The sequence below is a fragment of the Mustelus asterias genome, chromosome 8 (assembly GCF_964213995.1).
Source record: "Mustelus asterias chromosome 8, sMusAst1.hap1.1, whole genome shotgun sequence".
NCBI lineage: Eukaryota > Metazoa > Chordata > Chondrichthyes > Carcharhiniformes > Triakidae > Mustelus > Mustelus asterias.
This window is the reverse complement of record NC_135808.1, coordinates 5,736,453-5,759,420: the sequence shown is the minus strand read 5'-3', so window position 1 is coordinate 5,759,420 and position 22,968 is coordinate 5,736,453. Positions and strand designations below refer to the sequence as shown.

At 49.4% G+C, this 22,968-nt stretch overlaps 1 non-coding gene and 1 pseudogene across 2 annotated transcripts; both read left to right on the top strand.

The window, feature by feature from the left end:
- The first annotated feature begins 1,449 nt into the window (after positions 1-1,449).
- Positions 1,450-1,641, top strand: LOC144498026 (U2 spliceosomal RNA). The gene has a single exon (XR_013498611.1). It is a non-coding gene; the product is annotated as a U2 spliceosomal RNA (small nuclear RNA).
- Positions 1,642-2,401: 760 nt separating this feature from the next.
- LOC144496804 (zinc-binding protein A33-like) lies at positions 2,402-22,720 on the top strand (annotated as a pseudogene). The gene is made up of 6 exons (XR_013498427.1): positions 2,402-2,881; positions 2,964-3,059; positions 3,153-3,386; positions 3,935-3,957; positions 5,105-5,220; positions 21,948-22,720. The product of XR_013498427.1 is annotated as a zinc-binding protein A33-like (transcript).
- Positions 22,721-22,968: the final 248 nt, after the last annotated feature.

Genomic DNA, 22,968 nt, shown 5'->3' with positions numbered 1-22,968 from the left:
AGGAGGGATGGGGGGGGAGGGTCGGGGGGGAGATGGGGGGAGGGATGGGGGGGGAGGGTCGGGGGGAGAAGGGGAGGGAGGGACGGGGGGGTGGAGAGGGGGGGAGGAGGGAGAGGGGCGGGGGGGAGAGAGGGACGGGGGGGCCGGAGATGGACGGGGGGGGGGAGGGATGGGGGGGAGGGATTGGGGGGAGGGTCGGGGGGGAGACGGAGGGGAGGGACGGGGGGGAGGGACGGGGGGGGAGAGAGGGACGGGGGGGAGAGAGGGACGGGGGGGGGGAGAGAGGGACGGGGGGAGGAGAGGGACGGGGGGGGGAGAGGGACGGGGGGGGGGAGAGGGACGGGGGGTGGGGGGGGGGGAGACGGGTGGGGGGGCGACCGGGGATGTGGAGGGACTGATTTCCCACTCACCTGAAGAAGGGGCTTGGAGCTCCGAAAGCTTGTGTGGCTTTTGCCACCAAATAAACCTGTTGGACTTTAACCTGGTGTTAAACTTCTTACTGTGTTTACCCCAGTTCAACGCCGGCATCTCCACATCATTCTTCCATTGAGCCAGTGACGGGACGGTAGCACAGTGGTTAGCACTGCTGCTTCACAGCTCTAGGGTCCTGGGTTCAATTCCCGGCTCGGGTCACTGTCTGTGTGGAGTTTGCACATTCTCCTCGTGTCTGCGTGGGTTTCCTCCGGGTGCTCCGGTTTCCTCCCACAGTCCAAAGATTTGCGGGTTAGGTTGATTGGCCAGGTTAAAAATTGCCCCTTAGAGTCCTGTGATGTGTAGGTTAGTGGGATTAGCGGGTAAATATGTGGGGGTAGGGTCTGGGTGGGATTGTGGTCGGTTCAGACTCGATGGGCCGAATGGCCTCCTTCTGCACTGTAGGGTTTCTATGATTTTCCCAACTTTGCTAAAATGCCTGTTAATGAATCTAGGCCATCGCAAAACTTCACAGCCTGTGGTTTTTCTTGCTGGAATAGCGCGAGTGTTGGGGGGAACTCTTCAAATTCAATCCCAATAGGATGTCGTTTCACTCCCCTCCCATTTCCCATTGGTCTGTCCCACAGTCCTGCCCCCACACGCTGTGATGTGTTTCCTCTTTATCAGTGACTGGGAAGGTAGCACTGTCTGATCAATACACAGACCCCAAAATCACCGAGACCGAGTTTGAATATCTCTGCATTTTTTTATTTCCAAAAATAAACTCAATGTTCTCACATAGACACAAAACGAACCGTGTACATCCTGTGCGGTTTAAAGTCACCGTGTAATTCAAGCCTCCCTGTGAATGTATCAACTCTCTCTCCCTCAGCCACTCCATGTGACAGCGAGTTCCACATTCTCACCACTCTCTGTGTGAAGAAACTCCACCGAATATTGGAGGAGAGATTCCACTTCAAATGTTCCTTCATCAGTTAAAAGCAAATTACTGCGGATGCTGGAATCTGACGAAGAGACATCGCTTCTCGGCCTTTTGGCTAAGATCAAGTGTAGTATCGACATGCTGTGCTTGGTTGAAGTCATTAGGTTACATTTTAGCTTCATTTGAAGCAATTTTTAAAAGCGGCACCTCGGCCTTTTGGCTAAGATGCAAATGAGATCAAGCCTTGGAGGAGGTGCAATGCCTACTCCAATCAGCTTGGATCATGTAGATCAAGCCCAAGGAGGTGCGAGCCCAGTCTTGTCAGCTTGGATCGGGAATGTCTCAACTTGTTGAGACTCTGAATTAGACTTGATTTGATTCAATTGGATGTTTAAAAAAAATCAAAATTAAAAAAAAATCTGACGAAGAGACATCCAGACTCGAAACGTTAGCTCTGCTCTCTCTCCACAGATGCTGTCAGACCTGCTGAGATTTTCCAGCATTTTCTGTTTTTGCTCCGTCATCAGTTGATGTTTCTCTGGGTCCGGGTCCCCGGGAGGGATACGTAAATATTTATAAAACCGCAAGTTATTCTTTCTCGAAAATAAACCACATTTCTCAGATCCAACCCTCTAAATATCTTCCCTGTAGCTGTTGTGTAAATTTCTCTTTGACATTTATAGTATTTGATGTTTGAATGTGAGCGGCTGCAGTGATGAACACAATTCAGTTTCTGGATCCGGATCTCACACCGAGTTTCACCAGAGTGGTTTTAATCGGCAGCGAGATCAGACTGGAGAAAATGCAATGGGATCTCGATCCCGCCCATCTCCACCTCTCTCTCCCCATTCCTCCCTCCCTCTCCGTATCTCTCCACTGTCAACATTCCCGGGAGCCCAACCCGCCCCCGACAGAGTTCAATGATTCCCCTCCGTTATCCTTCAGACCGCGCCAGTTTTTATCTCTGGTGTGAAAGTGGAGAGGACATGACCCACTCTGTAGTAATAATTCCCTGAGTGATACAGTGAACTTTACCGGGAAATAGCTGAACTGAGGATGTGCGGCGGTAACATCGAAACTGAAAGCGGTTTGAATCAGGAAGTGCTGAGAGTGAACATGGCTTCCAGAAAGCAGCTCCACAGTTTGACCGAGGAGGCAATTTGTCCCATTTGTCTCGATTTCTTCACTAATCCGGTTTCACTGGATTGTGGACACAACTTCTGCCGCTCCTGTATCACCCAGTGTTGGGAAAAGAAGGAGATAAACTCATGCCCGGAATGTCGAGAGGAGTTTCCGGAAAGAAACCTCAGGACAAGTCGGGCCTTAGCGAATCTGGCCGAGAAAGCTCGACAACTAAAGCTGAATCCGAAAGAGAAGGAAAGTAAACATCACTGTGAGGAACATCAGGAAGAACTGAGGCTGTTTTGTGAAACTGACAAGAAATTGATCTGTTACACTTGTGTAGTTTCGCGGGGACACAGAGATCACCGCTTCCTGCCTTTCGATGAGGCCGTGGAAATCTACAAGGTAAAAGGGAAATAATTGAAAACTAACAGCTCATTTTCCTGCTCTAACACTTTCATTCTGTGATTTTCTCTCCCAATCCCAGGAGCAGCTCAAATCTACCTTAGATTCTCTCACAGAGAAGAAATCGGCGGTTCGAGAAACGGAACAGAAACAGAAAGGGAAGATTTCTGAAGTTAGGGTAAGGTCTCCCTGTGCTGATTTTCTGGGATCTCGGTTAGTTTTGTTCCCTTTATCGCGGGACATTAATTATGTTTCACATTTCATTCGGCAGGAACAGTCGAGCAGTCTGCAGACCCACATCACATCCGAGTTCACTAAAATGCGCCAGATTCTCACTGAGAAAGAGCAGCGTTTACTCAGAGATCTCAGGGAAGAAGAGGAGAGGATTCTAGAACCAATGGAGAGAAACCTTCGAGAGATTCAGGAGAATTTAAATTCTATTGAGGAGAAACTCTCAAAGTTGCAGAAACAGATGGAGCAAAAAGACGAGCTGATATTTCTGAAGGTGAGGGAATATATTGCGGCTCAGTTCAGGGAAACTTCACACAGTCACTAAATGACTAATGAGAACTGTGAAATTAATATAGAATTTACTGAAAAATAGTAACCGAATTGAACAGAATTGTGTGTCTCTTCCTGAACGGTTTTCCTGCTGTCTCTGAACTAACGGCTCCCACACTGTCTGCAGATTCCCGGGAATACCTGTAACGTCCTGAGAATGAGTTTCTTCATCTTCAAACTTGCTTTGTGATTATTTCTGTGTTTCCCAAGTTTAATTTCCTCCTGGAACTCCCATTGTAATCCACTTCCAGTTCCATGTTGTGAGTGCGTGGGTGTGTCTGGTACGGTGTGTGAGAGTCACTGTGTCTGTGAGCGGGACTGATGTTCAATTCCAGTTTATTTGACTCTCCACAATCTTCCTTCCAAAGTGTATCACTTTACATTTCCGTGTGAAATCTCATCTGCTCTGAGTCTGCTCATTTCACCAGCCTGTCTAACTGCTCCTGAAATCTGTTACTGTCACCCTCACTGTTGCTGATTCATTTCTTTCAGGAGGAAGCTTGTCGGGAGAGAAGGTAGGACATATTCTTTACTGAAATCCGCTTTTTGTTAAAATAAACTCAGTAAAGTGTCATTTTCGTTCATTTATTCATTGTTGTCACAACATTAAATGGTCTGTCATTGGGGCATGGAAATTCGGCGTGTAGTTTACGGACCAGAGTTTAAAAATAACCACCTTTATTACAGTGATTTTACATAACTGCTACAATATTGTAATAAATAACCGGGAAGTGTAATTAATACAATCTGGTTCCCAGGCCGGAAGTGATCACTTGCCCGATGTTGGCTGTTAGTGTCTGTGACCTTCCCACTGACCCTGAGAGAGCCACACGGTCCATGTTTCCAAGGAGTGGGTTACCCATGTCCCTGCATGGAGCCTGACCAACCCGAGAAAGTCTCATGTTGAAGTGGGGAACGGATTCTATTTTTATACTAAATGCAAACTGGCTCTGTGTCCTCAACGAACACAACAGTAAACACTTGTATTTATATAGTGCCTTTATTGTAAATTAGTGTCCGAAGGAGTTTCACAGGAGCGTTATGAAGTAAATTGACACAGAGCCAAATAAGGAAATATTAATCCGGATGACAGAGGTGGATTTCAGAGAGCGTTTCAAAGGAAGAAAGAGAATTAGAAAGATAGAGAGGATCAGGGAGAGAATTCCAGAGCTCAGGACCTCGGCAGCTGAAGGTCCAGCTCCCAATGGGGGAGTGACGAAAATCAGAGATGCTCATGGTGCCGGAAGTAGAGGAGAGCAGGATTCTGTGAGAGTTGTGACTCACCTGATTAAAGTGCAGCGCTATGAAAGCTCGTGGCTTGTGCTACCAAGTAAACCTGTTGGACTTTAACCTGGTGTTGTGAGACTTTGTACAGAGTTGTGGGGTCCAGGAGTTGCAGAATTGGATATTCAGCTTTGGGATGTTTTCAGCCTTTGTCTTTGTTCCACAAACTTTGTTTATAATACAGCAAGTGGACAGGCTGAATGTTAATCACTTCCTGCAGTGTGTGATGGCTGTTATCAGTTTTTGAACCTTTTTCAGGACATGGCTGTTTCCACTCTCTGCTCTTGAATTTATAAGTTATCTCTTTTTCAATTAAAAAAACAAGATTATCATTTCACTTTGGACATTGTCTTGCATCTTTTTTTTAAACATTTACAGGATTAGTGATGGTGAGCACGCACTCTCAGTATTTGATGCCGCCCTGTCTATCGGGAAGTTCAAAGACCTTTTTCAGTGCACAGCGTGGAGAGAAATGATGAAACCCATTATTCCCGGTAAAACTCTCATATTAATTTTCCTGATTAGCAATTCAGTTGTGAAGCAACTAAACAGGCTTTAAGGTCCCAGATTAAATATTCACATTTCCATTTGTTAATTCCTAGAGACTCCCGTATTCATATTTATCTTTCTGTAGGTTCCTCTGGGTAAGTGTCTGAATGTGGAGATGCCGGCGTTGGACTGGGGTGAACACAGTAAGAGTTTTAACAACACCAGGTTAAAGTCCAACAGGTTTATTTGGTAGCAAATACCATTGGCTTTCGGAGCACTGCTCCTTCGTCAGATGGAGTGGAAATCTGCTCTCCAGATTTCCACTCCATCTTTCCACTCCATCTGACGAAGGAGCAGCGCTCCGAAAGCTAATGGTATTTGCTACCAAATAAACCTGTTGGACTTTAACCTGGTGTTGTTAAAACTCTTACTAAGTGTCTGAAGCCATCAGCATTGTGTGTCAAAGCAGTGAAGGGATCTGTATAACCAGAGGAATAGAGCACCAATCTCAGGATGTGAAATAGAATTGCTCTAGGATTCTGGACTGGTCTCCCTGTCATTCTGGGAAACATTTTTTTGAAAATCATCGTTTATCAGGAAGACATACAGACATTCGAGAGCAAGTAATGAGCGGTAGATAATCTGTTTGGTGGAATTGGACACATGAATCAAGAGGAGGGACTGCAGAAACTGTGAGTCTGCAGTGGATAAGGGAGGGACTGTGATGATCTTATTGAAATATTCAAGGTTCAGAACAGAAAGGAGGATATAAATATCCACACGTTTAACACAGTCACAGAGTCTGGATCAAAGTAGGTATAGCTTTAAATCTAGAATAGGGAGGGTGACAGGGCAGTTTGGGTTGAGTAAGGTTGAGTTTTGGAGTGATTCCATTGAGTTACTGAACCAGTGAACTCACTCTATGAATTTGATCAGAGGCTCAATCCATTCTGAGGGCTGACCTTCAGAACAATATCACTGTCCTGTTTCCCACTGGTTTGCAGTGTGGGAAAATGTTCTGTGGTTCCTGAAAAGGGAACGGGGACAAGAAATCCTCATGAAAAACAGCGGGGGCGAGAGAGAGAAAGGATCAGCGAGAAACAGTAAGAAAAATAACTCACCTCCTGGTCACAAAGAAATCATCAAAAGCTGCCTTCATTCTCGCAGTGTGAGCCGAAATACTTCAGAAGCAGTGCAATAATTTTGAGGAACAGTCAGTGTTTGAATGTAGAAAATGAGAAAACCAATTTCCAAACAACAAGATCACAGGAACAGCATTGTGATCATGATGGAGTTTTCTGTTTTGATGATGTCATTTGCGGTATATAGGGCAGGAAACAGAGCAAATAAACACCTTACATCGTTTCCAATGGGGTTTCCAGTGGTCCCTTTAAGACCAGTGATTAGTCCATTCTACAGACTGTTCCTCTAGGTGGGGCATCACCATTCAATCGAAGATCAAGATTGTATGGAGTCTCCTGGTATGCCAAATGCCTCCAGTTTGTACAAACAGTGAGACTTCTCCTTATATTTAGTGTGGGAACGCTGGATACCAATTTTGAAGCTGCTATATTATTGTGGGTGTTTGATCTCTGCCATTCTTGATATTCTGATCAATCGTCTGACCTGCCATTCATCTTTGCGCAGTGATATACATTTTTCAGGAATTTGGTGCTTTCCTTAACTTCTTTCGTGAGCCACAGATGGTGGGTTCTCCCATTGGGGATTTTCTTTACATTCAATATTCTTAAATCACCTCTTAAATATCTGCCATAGCTTGTCTATCAGTGTATCCCCAGGCCCGGGGTCCCAGTTCACTGCAACTAGCTCAGCTTTCATGGCCAGATAGTTGCTCCTATTTAAGTTTAAAATACTGATTCCCTTTCAAACTGGAATTCAAATTCAATCATATTGTAGTTACTGCTACCGAGGGAAGATGGACGACCGAGCAGTGCCGACAGCAAACTATATGTCACATCCAGCCTCATGATGAGAATGGTAAAAGACCCCAAGATGCACAATATTTTGAGCAGCTCAGTAGACAGGGTGCTGCACAGATACACCTAATCAAGGCCAGGCAGGTCCGCCTGTTCCAGGATAGGATTCCTGTTTTGTCCTGAGTGTTCACAGTCAGATTGAATGATCTGCAGCAGGTATAGAGGTTATGCTTTATTTATACAGAGCATTGGAAACACCAGAACATGAGCACTGTTTAAAGGAAACACCAATTGATTCCTACTCTCATGTTTTCTGTCCATTAACCTGTTATTATTCCATCAAATTTCTAGTGCACTAAATTGTTCACTCATCTTTTGTGTGGTCTTAATCAAAAACTTTCTGAAAATCTAAATATTCTACATCCACCATCTTTACCTTCATTATTCTGCTAGTTGCATCTTGCACAGTGGCACAGTGGCAAGCACTGCTGACTCACAGCACCAAGAACCCGGGTTTAATTCCGGCCTTGAGTAACTGTCTGTGTGGAGTTTGTACATTCTCCCCGTGTCTGTGTGGGTTTCCTCCCACAGTCTAAAGATGTGCAGGCTAGTAGATTGGCCATGTTAAAAAAAATGCCCTTTAGTGTCCCAGGATGTGTTGGTTAGATGGATTAGCAATGGGAAGTGTTTTGGGTTGCGGAGAGAGGCCTGGGGAAGATATTCTGTCAGAGTCAGTGCTTAAAGGGCCAAATGTCCAACTTCTGCAGTGGATTCCCTTTCATAAGTCCATCTTGACTCTGCCCAAATTTACCATTATTTTCTACCACATTCTTTGTTAAAGATTCTTGCATTTTGTCTCCGACTGATGTCAGGCTAATGAATCTGTCATTGCCCAGATTCTCTCTCCCTCCTCTCTTAAACATTGGGTTACATTTACACCTTCCAATCTGCAGGAACAATTCCAGAGTCTGTAGAATTTTGAAAGATGACCACCAATGCATCTATTTTCTCTTCACTCACCTCTTTCAGCATCTGAAGCCTGAGAGAATTATCTACTTTAAATCCCATTATTTTCTCTACTATTAGTGTTACAAGCAAGATAAGAATAAGAATTTTGCAGTTCCTCATTAATACCAGTCCCTTTATCATCTATTAATTATGGGAGATTTTTGATGGTGATCATTGACGTTTGGGTGGATTATTGAGAATGTTTGTGTGTTCTGCCTTGGTCATTTAATTTAATATGAAGTTTGTGGTGTGTGTGACCACAGATTCATGCTTACCTCATGTTAATTATTTATTTTAGAGTATAAGATATATAGTATTACTGTTTGACTCTTGAACAGTAAAAATATTCTTCACTTCACCGCTTATTCTAATTCAGGATCGCGGGGAATCAGACTCTATCCCACAAGGCATTGGGCATCAAATACAGTACACCCAGAACAGGACACCAGTCTATCACAGGGCATACACTCACACACAAACGAAGTGGCAATCAACCATGGCCAATCCACGTAACTTGCACATCTTTGGTCTTTGCGTAAAAACTGGAGCACCCAGTGAAATGGGGAGAGCGCACAAACTCCACACTGACACTCAAGGCCGAATTGGAACCAGGATCCCTGGAGCTGTGAGGCAGCAGTGCTTACTACTGTGCCACCTCTAAAATGATTGTGTTTCTCTCAAATTAGGGAATCTGATGACGTTACCTATCGCAAAGGCCAGTGGCACACTGGAAGATTGGGAAACTTCTAACGATCAACAAAGGGTCACTAAAAAACAGATACAGAGAGAACATAGACATAGAACATAGAACAGTACAGCACAGAACAGGCCCTTCGGCCCACGATGTTGTGCCGAGCTTTATCTGAAACCAAGATCAAGCTATCCCACTCCCTATCATCCTGGTGTGCTCCATGTGCCTATCCAATAACCGCTTAAATCTTTCTAAAGTGTCTGACTCCACTATCACTGCAGGCAGTCCATTCCACACCCCAACCACTCTCTGCGTAAAGAACCTACCTCTGATATCCGTCCTGTATCTCCCACCACGAACCCAATAGTTATGCCCCCTTGTAATAGCTCCATCCACCCGAGGAAATAGTCTTTGAACGTTCACTCTATCTATCCCCTTCATCATTTTATACACCTCTATTAAGTCTCCCCTCAGCCTCCTCCGCTCCAGAGAGAACAGCCCTAGCTCCCTCAACCTTTCCTCATATGACCTACCCTCCAAACCAGGCAGCATCCTGGTAAATCTCCTCTGCACTCTTTCCAGCGCTTCCACATCCTTCTTATAGTGAGGTGACCAGAACTGCACACAATATTCCAAATGTGGTCTCACCAAGGTCCTGTACAGTTGCAGCATAACCCCACGGCTCTTAAACTCCAACCCCCTGTTAATAAAAGCTAACACACTCTAGGCCTTCTTCACAGCTCTATCCACTTGACTGGCAACCTTTAGAGATCTGTGGATATGGACCCCAAGATCTCTCTGTTCCTCCACAGTCTTCAGAACCCTACCTTTGACCCTGTAATCCACATTTAAATTTGTCCTACCAAAATGAATCACCTCACATTTATCAGGGTTAAACTCCATTTGCCATTTTTCAGCCCAGCTTTGCATCCTATCTATGTCTCTTTGCAGCCTACAACAGCCCTCCACCTCATCCACTACTCCACCAATCTTGGTGTCATCAGCAAATTTACTGATCCACCCTTCAGCCCCCTCCTCTAAGTCATTAATAAAAATCACAAAGAGCAGAGGACCAAGCACTGATCCCTGCGGCACACCGCTAGCAACCTGCCTCCAATCCGAAAATTTTCCATCGACCACCACCCTCTGTCTTCGGTCAGACAGCCAGTTACCTATCCAATCGGCCAACTTTCCCTCTATCCCACACCTCCTCACTTTCATCATAAGCCGACCATGGGGGACCTTATCAAACGCCTTACTAAAATCCATGTATATGACATCAACTGCCCTACCTTCATCAACACACTTAGTTACCTCCTCAAAAAATTCTATCAAATTTGTGAGGCACGACTTGCCCTTCACGAATCCGTGCTGACTATCTCGGATTAATCCGCATCTTTCTAAATGGTCGTAAATCCCATCCCTAAGGACCCTTTCCATCAATTTACCAACCACCGAAGTAAGACTAACCGGTCTATAATTACCAGGGTCATTTCTATTCCCTTTCTTAAACAGAGGAACAACATTCGCCATTCTCCAGTCCTCTGGCACCATCCCCGTGGACAGCGAGGACCCAAAGATCAACGCCAAAGGCTCTGCAATCTCATCCCTTGCCTCCCACAGAATCCTAGGATACATTTCATCAGGCCCAGGGGACTTATCGACCTTCAGTTTATTCAAAACTGCCAAGACATCCTCCCTCCGAACATCTATTTCCTCCAGCCTATTAGCCTGTAACACCTTCTCTTCCTCAAAAACATGGCCCCTCTCCTTGGTGAACACTGAAGAAAAGTATTCATTCATCACCTCGCCTATCTCTACTGACTCCATACACAAGTTCCCACTACTGTCCTTGACCGGCCCTAACCTCACCCTGGTCATTCTTTTATTCCTCACATAAGAGTAAAAAGCCTTGGGGTTTTCCAAGCACAGATAAAATTATGAAAGTGCAAAATATAAAAAGGGACAGCAAAAGCCTCTATAAGGATGTAAAGTGGAAGAGAGCAGCGAAAGTGAATGTTGGTATCTTGGAAAATGAGGCTGGGAAGTTAATGCTGGGAAACACAGAAATGGCTGAGATCCTAAATCAATGTTTTACCTCAGTTTTCACGATGGGGGACAGGAGCACATCCCAATAGCAACAGCAAATGCAGAGGTCATAGAAAGGGAGCAACTTGGAACTATCCTCATCACCAAGGAAAAGGAACATAGGAACATAGGAATACGAGGAGGCCATTCATCCCCTCAAACTCGCTCCGCCATTCAATAAGATCATGGCTGATCTGTGGCCTACCTCCATGTACCTGCCCTAAGCCCATATACCTTGATACCCCTGCTCAATAAATGTATCTCAGACTTCAAGTAGGATGGCACGGTAGCACAGTAGTTAGCATCGCTGCCTCACAGCTGCAGGGACCCAGGTTCAATTATGGCCTCGGGTCACTGTCTGTGTGGAATTTGCACATTCTCCCTGTGTCTATGTGGGTTTCCTCCGGGAGTTGTGGTTTCCTCCCACACTCCAAAGATGTGTGGGCGAGGTGGATTGGCCATGTTAAATTGTCCCTCAGTGTCAGGGAGATTAGCAGGGTAGATACGTAGCGTTACAGGGATAGTTGTTGGTGCAGACTTGATGGGCCAAATGGCCTCCTTCTGCACTGCCGGGATTAAACTTCACAATTGAACCAGCATCCACCACTGTTTGAGAAAGAGGGTTCCAAACCTCCACCACTCTCTACATGTGGAATTGTTTTCCCACATCTCTTCTGAACAATTTGGTCCTAATTTTTAGATTATGGCTCCTGGTTCCAGAGCTTTCAACTACCATTTTGGTAGGAAAAATACAAAGGCAAATTATTCGTGATCTGGGCATCCTCATGCATGAATTGCAAAAAAAAACTAGGATGCAGGTATAGCAGGTGATAAGGAAAGCAAATGGAATATTCATATTTATTGTTAAAGGGATAAAACATAAAAGTAGTGAAGTGTTGCTGCTGTTGTGCAAAGCATTTGTGAGACCGCACTGAGAATATTGTGTACAGTTTTCATCCCCGTACTTGAGGAGGGATGTGATTGCATTGGAGGTGGTTCAGAGAAGGTTCACTCGCTGGAGATGAAGGGTTTGTCTTATGAAGAGAGGTTTGCCAGTTTAAGCCTATACTCTCTGGAGCTGAGAAAATGTGAGGAGATCTAATTGAGGTGTACAAGATGCTAAGGGGCATTGACAAAGCAGACTTAGAGCAGATGTTTCCTTTTGTGGGGCAATCTAAAACAAAATGTGATAGTTTTAAGATATGGGGCGGCAGATTTAAAACACAGAAGAGGAGAAAATACAGAGGCGATTCTCCCAACACACATGTTTTTTGGAGGGTCGGGTCGTGAGATGCACGTGGCGGCCATTTTGCGGGTTACCCGCGAGCGTTTACGACCCATGCACATCTCCCAACCGGAGACCAGGACCGCGCTGAAAACCGGCGTGCCGCTGATTTGCATCATGACCGTACTTTCGCGTGACATTATCGGGATCGACACGACAATCTCCGCCCACGTTAACGTCTCCCACCTCTTTGGTATGATGTCACTTTGACACGAATCAGAGTAGATATATAAAAGTCTCAACCTGATGCAGCAGCCTTGAACTGGTGTGAGGAGGGAAATGCTGTGAGCAGAGTGCGGGGGATGTTGTAGGCAGGCCCTGGAGATGCTTGGTGGGCTTCCTCCTGCTGTCTTCAGGTGCTGGCCTGTGGACCAGTGATATCTGGGTTGGGGGGGGGGGGGAGCTTCTACTTTCTCAGAACTCTGTGGGCGAGGATCCCTGAAGGAGTCCTGCTCAGCCTTCCCCTCCAGGGCAGCGCTGTAGCTCAGTGAGTGCAGGTCCCTGAAGGAGTTCTGATCAGCCTTCCCCTCCAGGGCACTGTGCAGTGGCATTGTCTTGCCGCGGGATGTGGTCAGGGACTACACTGAGTGCTGGGGTTCCGGGTTGGGACAGGAGTGCACCTTGTGCTGACTGAGGTCTAACCAGATGAAGCAGTTGCTGCTCCAGGCCGAGGTGCCGAGGTTCAGACATGGACTGCATGGAATCTGCTGTCACTGGGCACCCATCAGCTAATGATTTGCAGTCTGTCCCTTCCCTGTGACACGGACCAGCAACACATGCCTGTAACGGATGCTGCAGTTGCACACATGGCAATGGCACAAGGGTGCGCAGTGCCCACGGCTGCACACCGACCTGCATAATCTGTGCCAGCAATTGTCATGATGGGAATCTCACACAATCTAATCGGGTCACGCATGGCACCATGGATTGTGTGGTGTTGCCAGCACCCACAAGTGGGTGAACTGCCCCAAGTGAGGGATTGGGGTGTTGCTGGGCCTATGGAGCCAATGACATTAATCCGTCATTTTATGCTCTTTCCAAACCCCAGTGTGCAGATGGATCTCAGACTGATCGATTTGGAGCTGGCCATTAGGTGGCGGCGGAGGAGGAGGAGGCGGCTCAGGAGGTGGCCGGTGTGGAGACCCCCGCAGGAGCAGCCACTACCAGTCACACAGGAAGGAGGGCAGTAGCTGCCACTGAGGGTTGGGAGGTGGGTGAGCAGGCTCCCGAAAGGGCGCACAGAAGGCAGAGGGTGCCGAGGACAAGGAGGTACAGGCCCTGCAATTCATTCGAGGCCCTTTCAGAGGAGGTGTGCTGTTGCCCGCTGCGGCACATTTGTGCGGTGCTTCCACACCTGGCACCTCAGGGGAGGGGCGTCCACCCACTCCCTGTGGACGTGAAGGTAACAGATGCCTTGAATTTTTCACTTCTGGCTCATTTCAGGCACCCAGTGGTGGCCTCGTTGGGATCTCCCAGGCCTCCGTACACAGATGTGTGCAACAGGTCACTGATGCCCTGTTTGCCCGGGCAGGGCAGTGCATAAACTTCAATGTGGGCCGTGCACAGCAGGAGGCCCGGGTTCGAGGCTTTGCTGTCATTACTGGGATTCCCAATGTCCAGGGAGCAGTGGACGGGACACACATCCCCTTGCAGGCCCCACATGCAAGGCTGCAGCAATTTGTGAACAGGAAAGCGTTCCACTCCCTCAATCATATGTGACCATCTAATGAGGACCATGCAGGTCGATGCACGCCATCCAGGGAGTGTCCATGACAGATTTGTCCTCAGGCAGTTGGACATCTCTGGCCTCTTTGAAGACCGGCCCAGGCTACCGGGATGGCTATTGGGCAACAAAGGTTACCCTCTAAGGTCATGGCTCATGACGCCTGTGCGGAGGCCCGAGACCGAGGTGGAGACCCGCTACAGTGAGGCCCATGCAGCACCCGGTCCATCGTAGAGCAGTGCATCATCCTGCTGAAAATGCGGTGCCGCTGCTTGGACCGTCCTGGGGGGGCCTCCAGTCTGACCCTGTGTGTGCCTCACACATTATAATTGTCTGCTGCCTGCTGCACAACATCGCCCAGCAGCAGGGAGACCAGCTGGAGCAGGAGGAGGAAGAGGAGGAGGAGGAGCGGTGAGGGGGTGAGGTGGACGTCCCGCCATATCAGGAGCCGGAGGAAAGAGGGCCGGCGGCGATGGCAGGTGTCCGGCAGGGAAGGGCAGTGAGGGACGCCTTGATTGCAGTCCACTTCACCGAGCTGGTGCTGTGCAGTGAGGGGGCTGCAACCACCACACATCCACCACACCCCAGGAGCAAGTGCAGCCGCTATTCCCCCTCCAAACCGACCTGGGCCCTCAAACCACCACATCACGCTTCCCCAGACTCTCTCATCCCACCATCCTATCCCCCAGAAACATCCAAACCTGTTAATGTGCCTGGGCTGGCAATGGTTGCGAGTCTTGGTTGAAGGCTGGAGAATGATGGCCACTCGCTGTTGTGCACACTGGTGCTCTCTCTGGTGCCACTCAAATCTGATTCCTAACCTGTACTCCAAATGCACGCTGCCACCCTGGCCCACGTAGCTGTAAGGGTTGGGGACACATGTTTGTTGGACAATCGGGGTTTGGGGGCAGGGGGGCGGCGGTGGAATGAGCGGGGGGTGCTCTGCTGCCCTCTGGACTTTGGGATTCCCAGCAATGGCAGTGAAGCCTAGAGCCCGGGCCTCCTGCTCTGCAAGGCCCATATCGAAGTTTATGTACTGCCCTGTCCGGACAAACAGGACATCAATGACCTGCCGCACACATCTGTGCACGGAGGCCTGGGAGATCCCAACGAGGCCACCACTGGGTGCCTGAAATGAGTCAGAAGTGAAAAGTTCAAGGCATCTGTCATCCTCACGTCCACAGGGAGCGGGTGGCCACCCCTTTCCTGAGGTGCCAGGTGTGCAAGCACCTTGCACCAAGAGTCTAGTGGATGTTGGGGAAGGTACGGCAGGCACTCTCTAACATGTGGCTGAGTCTCCAAGGCACAACAGACAGCACCTCCATGCAAAGGAATGGGGACCACTCAGCACTTTGGGGCGAGGGGGGGGTTGGAATTATAGACACATTACTCACAGCTGTGAGGTGCAAATAAAAGTTTATTGTGCTCTTAACGTTAGTGATCAATAAACCCTGACTACTGGTGACCTTCACCCGTGCTCTCTTAGTGAACTTCAACTTTCTAACTTTGTGCGGTCTCCTGCTTCTTCCTGGTGCTACTCCAGGATGCACATTGGAGGTGGTGTCCAGCTGTGATGCACGCGCTGTTCCCTGTGATGGCCTTGACAGATGTCCTCTGGGTGGCCGGGACCTGGAGGGCCCCAGCTGACTAGCAGATGACACTGTTTCAGTGTCACCCTGTTCCTCGAGCTGGCCCTGAGAAGGGGGGAAATCAGAAGGTCTCGGGACATCCGGGATCTCCTGGGTGCAAGGCCCCGGCATGGATCGAGCCCTATCTCCTCCCTTGAGGTGCCCAGAGGCCCCAGGGACATTCCATGGGACACCAGGGGAGCTGGACTGAGCTCCAGCAACTCCGGCGTCACCTGGCTTTGCCAGTCCTGGAGGCTCAGATGCGTCTGCCCCATGATCTGTGATCCCTCAGCCCTGGCCCTCTCAGACTGGGCCAAGCTCTGGAGCCCCTCCACTGCAGTATTCTGTGAGCAAGCCAGGCTCTGGAGCCCCTCAGCAGTAGCCCTCTGTGACTGGGCTAAGTTGTCGAGGCTCACAGGCATGGCCTGCTGTGTCTCCAGAATGCCAGCGAGAGTCCCAGCCATGGGCAGCAGTTTCAGCCACATGCCCCTGACACTCATGGCTAAGGAAAGCTGTGCCTCCTGGATGCCGTCAACACCCTTGCTCGTGGCTTGCTGTGTCTCCAGGATAGGCTGGACCCTGTCACCCATGAGGACAGACCCCTGGGCCAGACTTTCCACTGTGGTTGCAACACTTGCAGTGTTGGCCTGGTTCACACGCTGTGTCAGCACCACCTCCTGCAACAGCACTCTGTTGGACTCCCCTAAACAGCCTTGCAGTTGCAGCATGGTTGCTGACAACCCTTCCACAACCCTCCGTGTTTCCTGATGCATCGCCACCAGCCTTGGCCCCGAGGCACGGCATCTGGCTTGGGGACAGCTGAATCCTCGCCTCTGGCAGACCTCCGTGTGCCCGAGCCCTCGGATGTGCATCAGTGTCTGTGATGTGCTCACCAGATAGTGACCCAGAAGCCTCAGCTCTAAAGATACCCACTGTGGTGATAGTCTCTGTGTTGGTGGGTTGTGTGGTAGATGCCGGTGCCGTTTCAGTGGTGCTGTCCTCAGAGGATTCTTCAAAACCTCCCTCCGAGGTGTTGTCCAGGGGGGTTGTGGGCAGTTTGCTCCAGAACAGCAGCGGGGTCACCAACACCCAAAGGGCCGGGTTCCTCTGGGTCCAAGACTGCAATAAAGAACACACATTAGGGGGAGGGAGGTAAAACATTCTATGCAGCATCACACTTACTTCAAGGAGAAACTATGTTGAGGGCGACACTTATGCTCATTTGCAAACTGGATACCGACCTGTCTGTCCGTCACCATTCTGAATGAACCATCTCCCCCTGCCAGTTCCATGGCACGCTCTTCAACGCTGGTCAGATGCCGCAGGTCAGGCACACCACCACCAGTCTGTGCCCTCACATGGCAGTTATGTATGCTTTTCTCCTGTAGGACCACAAGGTGTCTAGCAAGCATTAATATATTGAAATGCATGGTGAGCAATGCGTGACTGTGTCTCGGGAGTTGTGCTGGCAGTTGCGGGGAAAAGGGTCACCACTGAAGGGTGCTCGTTGAGGGGTGAGGGGAAGGGGTTAGATTCTGTTCCTGGGGGAAGGGTGCCTTGTTGAATGCCCTTCAGGTGTCTCAGCAGGGTTTGAGACCTGTGCCAAGCATGTGCGGGGTTCCAAGTGGGATGCTCACTCACCCTTGCTGCTCAAAGAAGGTCGTACAGTCTTTTCTGACCCTGCCGGCCAGAGCACGGTGTCAGGCTCCTGGCATTCACCACTTCTGTCACCTCCTCCCACAATGCCGTGGCGGCTGCACCCCTTGGGCGAGATCCCTGGCTGGGGAAGAGCTGCTGACGCCTCTCCTCCATGGCATCAAGCAGGCGCTCTTGGTCAGCCTCAGCGAATCTTGGGGCTGCTTTCCTCGAATGTATCTTTGTGGTGTGACTGGCTGTGTGTCCATTCCTGCAGCTTATATACAGCTCTCGGAGGGGGGGTGCAGGTGCAGTGACTTTGGCCAGTCAAGGGCCAGTTGGTAACAAATCCTTGTGAGAAATTTTGAAGGCTGCTTTCAATTGAATGTCATGCATCCCTCGGGGTGCCGATTGGCTGCCATTCAATAAACTGGTGTGTCCAAGGTTGAGGGGGTCGGGGGGGTGGGGTGGGGGGTGCAATACTCAGGGCTTCTAATTCAAGAGAGGGAATGCTCGCAAGCTGGGTTTGTGCATGGCAGCAAAACACAAGTTCTCTGCAGGGCAGCAGTGAGGTCAGTATGTTCAAGGGATGGAGGGATGGGGTATCCGCATCATCCAGATCCGTGGGGCATGGGGTGAGTAGGCAGCAATGTCTGTACGGGGGGAGGGACGGCAATGTCTGTCCGGAGGGGGCAGCAATGTCTGAATGAGGGGAGGGGGGAGGGGGAGGCAGCGGTGTCTGTATGGGGGGTGGAGGGGGGGGCAGCGGTGTCTGTATGGGGGGTGGAGGGGGGGCAGCGGTGTCTGTATGGGGGGGGGGGGCAGCGATGTCTGTAGCAGGGGGCGGGGGTGCCAGCGATGAGGCCAGTGATGTCTGTATGGTGGTTGTGGGGCCAGTGATGTCGATGGAGGGGTGAGTGCGTGGCTGTGGGGGCCAGCGATGCTGCCAGCGACGTCTGTGGGAGGGTTTTGGGGTCCAGCGATATCTGTGAGGGGGTTGTGAGGGTCAGCGATGAGGATTGCGATGTCTGTGAGGGACGCTGTGGGGGCGAGCGATGTCTGGGGGTGGGGGGGCCAACGATGAGGCCAGGAAAGACTGGGGGGAGGGGGGTTGTGGGGGCCTGCAATGTTTGTGGGGGTGCTGTGGGGGCAAGCAATGTCTGTGGGGGTTGGAGGGCAGTGATCTGAATGCTGGGAGGTCTTTTCAATGATCTTCCAGAGATGTGCGCATGCACGGGTTCCCGCTCATCCTGCCGATTTCAGGCTCTTTGGTGTGAATATGCCGCGCCCCCCAGCATTTAATGATATTCATGGTTGTGATCTCTGCAATGCACTGAGTGTGGGAGATTCGGGTCTGAACTTGCACTGAACAAACAGTCGTGGTTTAAACCAGTTTTCTCGCCAATTCAGCAGTTTTGGGAGAATCGGCCCCAACTTTGAAAAGAGTCATGAGCCTGTGGAATTCACCACTCCAGAATGTGGTGAATACCCGGTCTTTGGGTGAATTTGAGGAAGAAGTGGACAGATTTTTAATTAGTTTGGGGTTGAAGGGTTGTATTGAAGGGACAGGAAAGTGGAATTGAGGCTGAGACGAGATTAGCCATGATTGCATTAAATGGCGGAGCAGCTCGAGAGGCTAAATTGCCGACTCCTGCTCCGAGTTCTTATGATTTATACTCTTAGTAAATAACTGGGATTTCAAATTTGGTCCAAGAACTAAAATATGATTGATCCGATTCTGAACAAAACCAAATATAAAGGTCTCATCCAAGATCATAATAAATTTGGGGTCTGATCTGGTCTGGTATTGTACCAAGAGAAACTGCAGAACTCTCGGGTAGGGAGGGAGCTGGATGTCCTGGTGTATAAATCATCAAAAGTTAGTCTGCAGGTCCAGCAAGTAATTAGGAATATAAATAGGATGTTGGTATTTATTGCAAGGATACTCAGGTATAAAAATATGCAATTGTTCCTGCAGGGGTACAGGACCTCAGTGAGACCATATCTGGAGTAATGTTTACTATTTCTATCCCCTTATAAGATCATGAGACCATAAGACACGGGAACAGATGGAGGCCATTTGGCCCATCAAGTCTGCTCTGCCATTTAATGTTCCCATAACTGATCGAACAGAGGCGTTTTCTCCTCACCTCTGTCTGAAATGGGTGACCCCTTACTCTGAGATGATGCCCTCTTATCCTAGACTCTGCCACAAGGGGAAACAACACCTTAGCGTCTATCCTGTCAAGCCTGCTGAGAATTATGTAGGTCTGAATAAAGTCCACTCTCAATCTTCTAAACTCCAATGAGTACAGGTCCAACTCACTTACCCTCTCCTCATAAGAAAATCTCTCTGTACCTGGAATCAATCTAGTGAACCTTCTCTGGACTGCCTCCAATCCCAGTATATCTTTCCTTCGATAAGGGGACCAGAATTGCTCACAGTATTCCGGCTGTGGTCGAACGAATGCCTTGTACAGATCTCCCTATTTTTCTACTCCATTCCATTTTAAGTAAAGACGAATATTCCACTTGTCTTTCCTAATACCTGCTGAACCTGCACGCTCGCTTTTTGTAATCAATGCACGAGGATCCAGAAATCCCTCTGAGCTGCAGCTTTCTGCAGTCCTTCTCCATTTAAATAATATTCAGCTCCTTTATTCTTCCTACCAATGTGCATAACTTCACATTTTCTTACATGATGTTTCATCTGCCAAGTGTTTGCCCACATACCAAACCTGTCTGTTTGTAAACTCTTTGGGGGTGACATTACCATTGCACCCCACAGGCTGATGGGCGGAGGGAGCTGGTAAGATCACGAGAGCTGAGAAGTCAGGTTCGCACCCGATTTCTCACCTCATGCGATCTTCCCGGCACCGGGTATCCGGCTCGATAAATCTTGCACCTGGAACGGATGCAAGGCTGAATGTATTATTTAAATTTATTATAATACTCATTTAAATGAAATTCGCGAGCCAGGGACAGAATTGTCTGGGATCACTTGCCTGTGCGGCCATGCTCTGGCGAGGATCACATATTGTCCCCCATCAATCTCTCCTTCTTACCTCGGTATTTTCTACAATCTCTCTCTCTCTGCTTCACCACAATCATTCCCTCTCCCTGTCATTCACTCATCTTTCCCTCCCACTCTCTATCCCCATTCTCCACCCACTCTCCCTTTCAGCCCCTTCCCACTCTCTCTTTCATGTTCACATCCATTCTCCTCCTCCTCAAAGAACAGTAAGATCAATAGGTTACATTGGAAGAGCCATTGAAGAGTGGGAGGGGGTTTCGGAAAGGAGAGAGACAGCTGGAGAGGTTAAAGAACTCTGCTTGCCCCCAGCCCAGCAACACGTACTACCCGCATTCCACCCCCCGCCACCCCACAGCCCCCCAGCAACACACACTCTTCATACCCGCCACAGGCCCCCAACAACACACACGCCTCATATCCCTCCACAGTCCCCCGGCAACACATACTGCCCACATTCCCCAACCCACAGACAGCCAGCAACACACACCCTCCACATTCTTGCCTCCCACAGAGCTCAGCAATGCACAATCCACACATTCTGCCCCCCAGAGCTCAGCAACGCACAATCCCCACATTCACCACCCCCCCCCAGAGTTCAGCAACGCACAATCCCCAAATTCTCCCCCACCCCCCCGCCACAGTCCCCCAGCCCCAAACAGCGCTGCTTTACACGTCCTGAGGCAGCAACACTGCCACTTCAGATAGTTTCCAGCCCATCCCCCACCAGCAACGGTCCTTGCTGCTGTCAGCACTAGGATCCAGAATCAGCGGTAAGACCTGAGATCAACGCTCAGGCCTGGGTCCATGTTGAGAGTCCAAAGTTGAACCCCGTGAACAACAGCCCCCCCCCGACACAAAACGCCACATGAACAAAATGAAACAACGCCCCCTCAGCAACAGAGCTATTTGAAAGCAGAAACCTACCTCCTCGCTCACCCTCTCTGCTCTCTGAATGCGACTGTTATACTTGAGGTGTTTTCCTCACTGATTCCAGCTGCAGCGAACGAGGTGGTTGAGGAGGTGAGCTGGGACGATTGGGAGTGAAACTCGCTAATTACATTGCGATGAATGCAAAAGATGCAAATTGACGTTTCATCCATTTTGGGCAGAGTCCCGATCGTGCCAATTTTTAAAATGGTAAAATGGGAATGGGTGCGAAAATGGGCACCATTCCAGCGAGTCACAACATGCCCGATTTTATGACTTTTTTCCACCACAAAATGGGCGCAACGAGATTGTTAAATTCTGCCCATACACTCCACATCTCCATCTTGTTCTCTCACAGCCTGCCACAATATCTGCCACCCCGTTGCTCTCCATACACTGCATCTCAAACCTTCATGTTCTCACTTGCCGTCTCCCTCATGTTGCTCTCACTCTCCCTCTTTACGCTCCTGCTCCCTTTGCTCCATCTCGCTGCTGCCCTGTTTTCTCTGTTCCCAGTTCACCCTCCACATCCCTTCTCTTTCTCCCTCTATCTCACTTTCACTCCCCACCTTCCTCACCTGGCCCTCTGCTCTCCACTTCCCTTCCTTCCCCCCTCTCTCCATGTTCCCATCCCATTCTGCTCCCACTGTCCCCTACCCCTCATTCTCCCCTCCCCCTCACAAACCTCTCTCCTCTCTTCCTCACTCCTCACACTCTCTCCCCTCCCCACCCCCTGTCTCTAAATCACTGACTGTGTTATTGTAACTTTCCCCCAGCTCCAGCCTCTCTGACTCTGGATCCGAACACAGTGAATCCCCGGCTCATCCTGTCTGAGGACCGGACCAGTGTGAGACTCGGAGACAAACACCGGCGCTCCCTGACACCCCGGAGAGGTTTGATCCGTGGCCTTTGTCCTGGGATCAGAGGGATTCACATCAGGGAGACATTACTGGGAGGTGGAGGTGGCGGGGACAGAGTGGGGTCTGGGAGTGGCCCGAGAGTCTGTGAACAGGAAAGGGGGAATCCCCCTGAGCCCTGAGTCCGGATTCTGGATTGTGGAGCTGTTTCCCGGAAGAGGTTATTTTGCCCTCACCTCCCCCTCAGAGACCCCCCTCACCCCGAGTGTGAATCCCCGGAAGATCGGGGTTTTCCTGGACTATGAGGGTGGACAGGTGTCATTTTACAATGCGGACAACATGTCCCATCTCCACACTTTCACCCACACTTTCACTGAGAGAATCTTTCCCATCTTCAATCCGGGATGGAATATCGGGAAAAACTCGGCGCCGCTGACAATCTGCGGGGTTAAAGGTCACTAACAGATCCATCCCATAATTTCACACCGTCTCCCTGCCTCCTGCCAGCTGTAAACTGATGGAACCTGTTCATATTGTGGTTATTATATAGAATTATAATTTACATTGGGGGCTCCATGGTTACATTTGTAAAATGATTCTTCAAACAAAACAATCTGAGAATCACTGGAATAGAAACAGTTTTTCTCAAAGATTCCACAGCTCATCATTAAATCCAAGAAGCAGAAACTCTACATGTTGTTTGTGTCGTCACTGAGTGAGGGGGCGGGATTCCGGGGAATGGAGAAGCCGATTGGCCCGAGCTCCTGTCAGTCTGGCTGAGGGAGGCGGGATTCCGAGGAATGGAGAAGCCGACTGGTCGGAGCTCCTGTCACTCTGAGTGAGGGAGGCGGGATTCCGGGGAATGGAGACGTCGATTGGCCGGACATCCTGTCACTCTGAGTGAGGGAGGCGGGAGTCCGAGAACTGGAGAAGCCGATTG